The sequence below is a fragment of the Epinephelus moara genome, chromosome 13 (assembly GCF_006386435.1).
Source record: "Epinephelus moara isolate mb chromosome 13, YSFRI_EMoa_1.0, whole genome shotgun sequence".
In the NCBI taxonomy this organism is placed as follows: domain Eukaryota; kingdom Metazoa; phylum Chordata; class Actinopteri; order Perciformes; family Serranidae; genus Epinephelus; species Epinephelus moara.
The window spans coordinates 10,366,580-10,374,125 of NC_065518.1; the positions used below are offsets into that span (position 1 = coordinate 10,366,580).

General features: G+C 40.1%; 1 non-coding gene across 1 annotated transcript; it reads right to left on the reverse strand.

Annotated features, from left to right (window-relative positions):
* Nucleotides 1–6,123: 6,123 nt before the first annotated feature.
* LOC126400358 (U5 spliceosomal RNA) lies at nucleotides 6,124–6,237 on the reverse strand. Its single transcript, XR_007570965.1, has one exon. It is a non-coding gene; the product is annotated as a U5 spliceosomal RNA (small nuclear RNA).
* Between the last annotated feature and the right edge of the window lie 1,309 nt (nucleotides 6,238–7,546).

A 7,546-nucleotide genomic window follows, 5' to 3' on the forward strand; every position in this document is an offset into this window, starting at 1 on the left:
CAATTCCTTGTCTCCCCAGTTGCTCATCTTTACAGTGTCTGTCAGGTTTGTGTTTCCCTCTTGCTACTAGCTGCTCGCTAATTTCTGCTATCAGCTGTTTCCTGTTTATCCACTGCCAGTGGGTCGCACGTGCGGCGTCATCAACAGCTCCTCCCACAAGTCACCAACAGCCCCTCCTGTTGCGGAAGGCGCCTCAGTCTTTTTAAACTAAAAGGGTTCTGCCAATATGACTACCTTACGAGGCGGAAAATTGGGCACCTCGGATCAACTCACCAATCTGGCTCTGTGTATCTAAACGCTCGCAGCTTGCCGGCAAAACAGCCCAACATTCACGGAAAATCTGGCAGTGTAAAAGGGGCTATAGTCTCTTATTATCCCCTAGCATGTTTCTGATGCATCTAACGACCCAGATACACCAAACAGACATCAAAAAACTAGTGCAGACGAAGGCCAACTGTTGCGTCGCTTCACATTGCCTGTGTCTCAGCCAAAAAACTGCACTTGAACACACCACAGAGGCTACAGCTAACGGCCAACTAGCACGTACCTTCTGCACCTGTGTGAGAGGAAATAAATCTCCATGCCAGCAAGAAGTGGCAAACTGTATCTGTCATTCAAAAAAGGAAACAGGAAGACCGACAGGACGGATTCAAGATGCTAGTTAGCCAGTTAGCACATTAACAACACAACCCGATGTTTAAAGAACAAAGGATATTAACCGTACGCTGGCGAACAATAAGACAAACGATTACAAACTGTTTCTGCTCAGTGGCTAAAAAAAATAGTGAAAAATAATCCGTTTCTCCTCTTGTGCGCTGAGCTGAACTGCCAATCAGTGATTTCTCTCAGTGATGGGCTCTGCTGGTGATTCAACATCCTGAATCAGCCGAAAAATAGCCGACAAGGGCCGACCAGTGTCAACGGTGCTGGACACACTGCAAACAATGGGGTGAAAGATGCTCACCGACGGCCCAACATTGACCAACTGCCGGCCATCAGCTTGGTGTGTCAGGGCCTTAAGTCTCTCTAATTAAGCTCTCTGAAAACTGTTTTAGCTGATTGATGTTCTAATTTCTTCACCGGCTAGTGGCCAACTTTGTCTGCTTTTAGGTGCTGAACAGGTAGCGTGCAGGTGAAAACAGCTGTCTGCTGTGACACAGCATCCTAACACGTTTCTAAAAGAGGCTAAATAGATTTATAAAGCTGTAGATTTCAGCGATACTTCTCTGTGGGTTTGTCACAAGCAACTTCATACACCATAGTCATTTGATTCAGGGTTTTTTGAGGACCTATTTATGTAACAAAACAAAAGGCTCTCATGTAAAAACAAGGATTGCATTGAAGCTACAACATGTAGCTTTATTTTGAAGCTAAATCACCACACTTCCTGTATGAATCAGGCTGACTCCGGCTGACCTGACGCAGTTTCTCGGCAACATCAGCCACCCCCTCCTCTCTCCCCTCCCTGCCACCCTCCCCTCCCTCCTTCCGGATCAATGCTACGGCCGTCACGTGACCTGTCACACAACTGATGTGTGTCACGTTTTAACCGGGAGGAGCCGTGGGACGAACCGGGGAGGAAGGGCAGGGAATCATGCTCAGTGCTCAGAGGGCTTACTGCATTTGTTAATGGCCTGGGCGCTCATGATGTTCCTCTGGGGCAACACTGCATATCTCTATGAGTGAGTGAGTGAGAGAGAAAGAGAGAGAGAGAGAGAGAGAGAGTGTGTGTGTATGTGTGTGTGTGTGTCTGCATGTTGGTGTTGCAGGAAAATATAACTTTAATACTCCCTCAGAGATTAAAGGGGCGTTACACTTTATAGTTGCAGCGTAAATTCTAAAATATTACACTTACTACAAACAATATGACATTTCTCACTCGCAGAGATGGACGTCATATTCATATCCTTCACATGAGTAAAAGTTCCGGTGACACATCATGAAAATACTCCATCATCAGTATTAAATATCAACAGCAAGGCAAGCTCAGGAGTTGAATGTTGGCGCAGCCCACAGGAACGACACTCCATGACGCTTTTTTATTTCTCCGAGTGAGTATTAGAATATATGCAGTTCACATAACCTGGTCAAAAATTAATATATTTAAACTATATAAACTAACTTAATTGAATTACATATTTTTTCCTCAGTAACTTATTACATTTACTTTGTAATGTAATTACATTGACAAGTTAATCCCCTGCACTGCCAATAATATAATATAAAAATAATCTGAAGGGGCCATGCCGCATCATAAACACTTATACTTTTCGTACTTTGAATATATTTTGATGCTAATACTTTTGCACTTTTACTTGAGTAAAATTTAAATGCTGGACTTTTACTTGCAACAGAGTATTTCTACACTGTCGTATTGCTGTTTCTACCTGAGTAAAAGATCTGAGCACTTCTTCCACCACTGGCTCTAAGTATTAATAGTAAAAGTAGGTATTTAGAGGATGGCACAGACACACACACATCACAGATAAAATGCAAATAAACTAAAGTACTAAATAAATAAAGCATGTGCAATAAATGCATGACAACTAGTAAGTCTTGTGAGTATCTGTATGTGTGTTTCTAGTGTGTCCTCCTGGTGATGCAGGAAAATCTAACTGCAACATTCCTGTAAAATTCGCCTCAAAGACTAAAGGCACATTCTGCAGTACCTCAGACTAAACTGGATTATACTGGATTACTTCTTCATACTGTGAATGTTTGCACATCGCTGCACAAAACTGCACAGCTCTGCATTTGGAGCAAAAACATTATACATACTTTCATAGCATTTCATAGCATAGGTATTTGCAGGTTTCGAAGTTTACACCATTCACCAGCCAAATGCTGCTTAAATATGTAAGTGGCTGCTAGACTGGCTTCACTCACCAGCCAAAAAAACAATGGTACTCTACTGAGTGACTCGTAGATTTTGGAATCCACCAGCCACATTTGCAGGTGGACAAAAAAGTGAATTTCCAACGCTGTTAATATGTTTCTTGACTTTGCAGTATTTGCTTTTTACTTTAATTTTCTTTTACTACATTAATTGTATGCATCAAAACACTAATGCAAGTTCTGTATACACATTTATTTACTGTCTTGTTAAGCACGTAGATTTTCCCACAGCACATTTGTACTTTGAACAGAGATCTGACTTTAGCTACAGTCACAACATTTCATTTTGCTGTCTGTTCCTTAACTCGGACTGAGCTGGGAAAGAAAGCTTTCATGTGCTCTGCTCCTGTTACTTGGAATAACCATAAAAATTATATGTACATATACTGTTTCTATGTTTTTATTGTGTGGCTGTAACTTTTTGTGTGAAAGAATTAAATAAAATTCCTCTAACATTCTGTGTATACATGCAACTACTGCTTAATATTACTTCATATTTTATTTGTTATATTGTTATATTGATTTTAACCTGCAATACTTTATATCTCTATATCCTAATCTTTAGTTTCTCTTTTTGTTTCTACTTGTGCGATTTTTATTCTTATGATAATTTGATTATTTTTAAATACATATTTATCCTCCTGAGACCCTGTGTCCTCATATGAGGACGTCACATTTTGGGTTTACTTGACCTTATACTTCATTCCACTTAACTTAGACCTGTTGTTCTCGTTCTTAGACACTTCTTTGTGCCATCTAGTGGTAGTAAGATCACAATACACTGATCCATGTAAAAACAAGATGGCAGCTATCTCTGCCAAGTCAGTCTGCAGCCGATCCCGACACAAAAGTGGACAAGGTCCAAAACCTGATCACATTTTATGTTTGACACTTGTTTGTTTATGATTAATAATGTTTGTAGTTTGATATGGCAACAAATTTGACCAATTTTAGCAACAATAATAAGGTAGGACACTCTTACTTAGGAAGTACTCCTTTGAGGACATTGGGACTTTATTATTGTCTCGTTTGAGGACATTGGGACTTAATTATCGTTGACTATGTTTTGTTTTTTAAACTTATCAGGTCCTACTGATCCCACATAGCTAGAGAAATTAAAAATGCATACCAAACAAAAGTTCAGGTTTCAGGAGGACAACAGGGAGTCTTTGGGAGAAACGTGTTTGAAGAAATTCTGAATAACATGGCACTGAACACTTAGTAAGGACAAAACAACCATTTATTGGTCATCTGGCAACTAGCGAGAAATTTAGGCATCACTTTTGATTCTCAGTTGAAATTTGAATCACATGACAATAACCTTATTAAATCCTGTTACTTCCACCTATGGAATATAATCAAAATCAAATCAGCTGTGTCGTTTTCAAACCTAGAAAAGCTTATTCATGCTTTTGTATTCTCGCACCTCGTCCACTGCAATGCACTGTTTACGTGCCTCAGTAAATCTTAAACAGTTCGGCTTAAACAAGTCCAGAATGCTGCAGCTCGTATTTTAACTGGGACAAATCGTAGGTCACATATCCCCCCAAATCTCCCTTCCCTCCACTGGTTGCCAGCTAACTTCAGAATTTAAGATTTAAAGCTCAACATGGTTTAGCGCCGAGTTATATAGCTGAGCTTCTGAACACCTATGCTCCAAGTCATGACCTGAGGTCCTCAAGCCTACCCTCACTAGTCGTCCCTACACTGAGGCTGGTAACTAGAGGTGACGGTGTTTTGTCATCAAGGCCCCAAAGCTCAACTGTAACTTTGTTTAGATAAGTGCTACACAAATAAATATTATCATTATTATAACATGAAATATCACACACTTGGCACTTTATGACTGATATTCAGCCAATGGAAATAGACAGTCTACGTTTAATGTTATACTACTATCTATCATCTATCATGGACAACACCCATCACCTCCCTGCATGAGACTGTAGGTGCACTGAGCAGCTTGTTCAGCAGCAGACTGCTGTACCCACAGTGCAAGAAAGAGTGCTTCATCCCATCAGCAGTCAGACTCTTAAACATCAATACCAGTACGACTTAATGCAGCACTGTTATGTCACATTACACATTCACTTCCCTTACCTTGTGCAACACAGTATATCTGTGCAATATTATTTAATCTCCAATATGAACCTCACTGCAAATTAGCCTGTACAGCTGTCAATATAAACCCATACATACACCGATCAGCCAAAACATTAAAACCACTGACAGGGGAAGTGAATAACTTTGATTATTTTGTTCCAATGCATTGTTCTGCTGGGAAACCTTTGGTTCTGGCGTTCATGTGGATACCACCTGACATGCTCCACCCACTCAAACACCGTTACAGACCAAGTACCCCCCCTCATGGCAGCAGGATAATGCAGCATGCCACACTACAAAAGCTGTTTAGAAATGTCCTGTGGAGCGTGACAAAGAGCTCAAGGTGTCGACCTGGCTTCTAAATTTCCCAGGTCCCAATCTGCTCAAGGATTCTTGTGATGCGCCGGTACCCCAGATGTACCCCTTATCCAAGGTGGGGCCTCCTTGGGTCGGACTTGCTCTGACCTGTCGAGGTATGGACACAGGATCTCTGGGAGTGTCCTGCGGTGTCTGGCACCAGTGCGTTGGCGGCAGATTGTGAGGCGGGTTAACAGCACGTGTCATAGATGCTCATTCAAATTGGGATCTGGGGAATTTGGAGGCCAGGTTGACACTTTGAGGTCTTTGTCACATTCCTTGGGTCATTCCTGAGCGATGTTTGCAGTGTGGCATGGTGCATTGTCCTGCTGGGGGAGTACTGCACAGTGTTTGAGTGGGTGGAGCATGTCAGGTGGTATCCATGTGACTGCCAGAACCAAAGGTTTCCCAGCAGAACAATGCATCGGAACAAAATAATCAAAGTTATTCACTTCACCTGTCAGTGGTTTGAATGTTTTGGCCGATCTGTGCATATTCATATAAACACTCTTTTTTCATTCTTTTGGTCATTATCTCTCCCTGTTTCTCTTTACGCATCAATTTGTCATATGGATCACTGTACAGTTATGTTTTTTTCTGCTTTATTCAACCAGGAAGTCCCATTGGTATAGAACATCTCTTTTACAAGAGAAACCTGGCCAGCAGCCAACCAAAACACATTTAAAATGCAACAAAGATGACATTTGAGAGAAACTCCATCAACCTAAATTGATCTTTCTAAGATTTTTCTTTTCAACAGTAACAGAAAGCCCCGCGTTAGCAGGGCATCAAAAAATTGAGTAAAACTCTTAGTGTTCCTCTCCACGGAAATCTTTAGTAAAAGGCGAAAGATTTATACGATCTGAAGAGAAACAAGAGTGATCTGACTTCAGTGAGAGACTCTGACCGACCAGATTCGCAACCACACTAATCTAAGTCCTGGTTCACCCTGAAATACACTATCCAAAATCAACACCACGCAATCGGCTAATAGAGAAACACACAGGAATACATTGCTACGGACTTCTTATGTAAAGAAACACACGTTAATTCAACATCTGTTAGCCAATGTTGCTATGCCGCAATGCATGATGGGACTGTACTTCCGCATTGTGTTACGGTTTAAAGTGTTATTATCTCTCTACGTTAGTTACGTTCACTTATTTTCAACCCCACAATCAAAAGCACAACTACGCTGCCAGATGAATTATTATGAATTATTTCCAATTGCTTTAATGACCCGAGTTTTAAATAAATTTTAAAACAAGTTTCGTAAAGACCCGCCCACACACACACTATCACAGAGCTGGGTGTTCAGGCATAGAGGGGTAAGTGGTCTACTAACTATAAAGTAGAGACATTAACATTAACTACTTTAAAGATAGGATTAACTGACATACATTAAATTATTTGACTGTGTCCTTATATTAAAATGTAGAAGCAGAGGCAGGGGCAGATGGTAAGTTTGTGATTGTAGAAGCTGTATGTATAAAATCAGGTGACAATAAAGGGAAATATATGCGATTTATACGTGCTGAAATACTAGTGCAGTGTTTTTTATTCTTAGTTGACATACTAGAAAGCTCAGCAATGAAGCAGGGCGTCCAAAAATTGAGTGTTCTTGGTTTTGTATTACGTCTATAGCATGTATTTGATCTAATTTTAAATACAATAGTTAATATACAGACTGCAATGGCGATTTTTTTTTTTAATATTGTTTGTATTAAAATTTTCACACACACTCTCACAATATATGAAGCGGTAGGTTACTGAGAAATAGTGATTTCTAAATGCCTGCAGCTTTCATGCAAAACAACGACACCCTGTGGTGACACTGTTGAATTTCTCATTATTGCATTGACCCCAAACAGCATTTATAAAGTGATTTTATCGCTTGGTTTTATCAGCAGAAAGAAAATAAAACTATTGTAGGTAGAAATTGCCCACCACGAATGTAAAAGCTACTTCTACTCCAAAAAATAAGACTTTGTCGAGTTTTAACTTTAATATTATTGCGTAAAAACACACCAGGAATTCATTAAATTAAAAATAAAAAGTCCAACAGGTGAGGTGGAGTCAGTTTTGAGGGTGTGGATGTGGTGTTACTGTTTATTTCGTTTAAAAGGAAACATCTGAAACCTTTCTGTTGTGTTTTGTTTGCAAAATAAGAATAAAAGAAATGGATAATACT